The sequence below is a fragment of the Curcuma longa genome, unplaced genomic scaffold (genome assembly GCF_044706935.1).
Source record: "Curcuma longa cultivar G26 ecotype Majalengka, Jawa Barat unplaced genomic scaffold, ITB_CL_G26_1.1 contig_23114, whole genome shotgun sequence".
Lineage (NCBI taxonomy): Eukaryota > Viridiplantae > Streptophyta > Magnoliopsida > Zingiberales > Zingiberaceae > Curcuma > Curcuma longa.
In genome coordinates, this window is record NW_027432082.1 from 1 (window position 1) to 2054 (window position 2054).

General features: G+C 35.1%; 1 pseudogene; it reads right to left on the reverse strand.

Annotated features, from left to right (window-relative positions):
• Positions 1-40: 40 nt before the first annotated feature.
• On the reverse strand, positions 41-1792 carry LOC141818060 (DEAD-box ATP-dependent RNA helicase 35-like; annotated as a pseudogene).
• Positions 1793-2054: the final 262 nt, after the last annotated feature.

Consider the following 2054-nt stretch of genomic DNA (forward strand, 5'->3'; position numbering starts at 1 on the left):
TGATGAGAGCTAGACATAACTACACAGTTTGACAGAGAAATCACATCTCACCCCTATAGCCTCCAGAACCAAAATAGTCTCTTCTAAAACTAGCAATGGCTATCGATTTCTGGTGCTCCAGCTTGGGACAATCACGGATTCGATGGCCAAGGCCACCGCAGATGCACAACCCCTAACTCCACTAGCACTCATAAGAACATCACCGTCTTCCATTGGATCATTAAGCTCTGCCAATACTGGCGGAATTCTTTGCTTTGCCTCTTGCAGTAGGTGCTTTAAGTCAAGGAGTGTCATCTCTGTTTGGTTTTTGTTGATGAGTGTCGCGATGCTTGTTTTTCCACACCTTCCCGTTCGTCCAATTCAATGTACATAATTTTCGATTTCAACTGACATGTCGTAGTTTATTACATGTTGAATGTCAAGGAAAATCAAGCCCTTTGGAAGCAACATCAGTGGCCACCAAAACATCCTATATTCTCTTTCTTCTTGGTCTTGCGGCCATGGATAACAACAGCTGTTATATGGATAGCAACAGCTTCAACACCCTTATGAAGAAGATACTCGTGGATATCATCTACATCAACTTTATTCTCACAAAAAACCAAGACAGATGGTGGTGTCTTCTGGAGGCATTCAAGAAGATATACAAGTTTAGCTTCTTATTTCACATACCAAATCGATAAAATATCGATTAATTTGATTTTTGACTGAATTAAATGAAATAATAAAGGCCTTTGGAAGCAACATCAGTGGCCACCAAAACATCCTTCTTGCTAGATTTAAAAGATGCTATCACATATTCTCTTTCTTCTTGGTACTTGCTGCCATGGATAACAACAGCTTCAACACCCTTATGAAGAAGATACTCATGAATATCATCTACATCAGCTTTATTCTCACAAAAATCCAAGACCGGTGGTGGTGTCTTCTGGAGGCATTCAAGAAGATATACAAGTTTAGCTTCTTGTTTCACATACCGAATCGATAAAATATATATCGATTAATTTAATTTTCGGCCAAATTAAATGAAATAACAAAGCCTTTTGGAAGATGCTATCGCATATTCTCTTTCTTCTTGGTCCTTGCCGCCATGGATAGCAACAACTTCAACACCCTTATGAAGAAGATACTCGTGGATATCATCTACATCAGCTTTATTCTCACAAAAAATCAAGACTGGTGGCGATGTCTTCTAGAGGCATTCAAGAAGATATACAAGTTTAGCTTCTTATTTCACATACCAAATCGATAAAATATTAATTAATTTGATTTTCAACCAAATTAAATGAAATAATCTAAGTCCTTTGGAAGCAACATCAGTGGCCACCAAAACATTCTTCTTGCCCGATTTAAAATATTCTCTTTCTTCTTGGTCCTTGCCGCCATGAATAGCAACAGCTTCAACACCCTTATGAAGAAGATACTCGTGGATATCATCTACATCAGCTTTATTCTCACAAAAAACTAAGACTGGTGGTGGTGTCTTCTGAAGGCATTCAAGAAGATATACAAGTTTAGTTTCTTGTTTCACATACCAAATCGATAAAATATTGATTAATTTGATTTTCAACCAATAAATGAAAAAATCAAGTCCTTTGGAAGCAACATCAGTGGCCACCAAAACATTCTTCTTGCCAAATTTAAAAGATGCTATCGCATATTCTCTTTCTTCTTGGTCCTTGCCGCCATGGATAGCAACAACTTCAACACCCTTATGATCAGGAAGATACTCATGGATATCATCTACATCAGCTTTATTCTCACAAAAAATCAAGATTGGTAGTGGTGTCTTCTGGAGGCATTCAAGAAGATATACAAGTTTAGCTTCTTGTTTCACATATCGAACCGATAAAATATCGATTAATTTAATTTTCGATCGAATTAAATAAAATAATCAATTTTTTTTAATATTATAAAAATTTTATCAATTAATTATGAATTTATAAATTTACTTATTTATAAATTTAGAAATTATTTTTTTATTTTGATTAATTTAGTTTATTCAATTTAATCGAATAAGAAATTTTAAAATCAAAACTGAACCAAATTAAGTA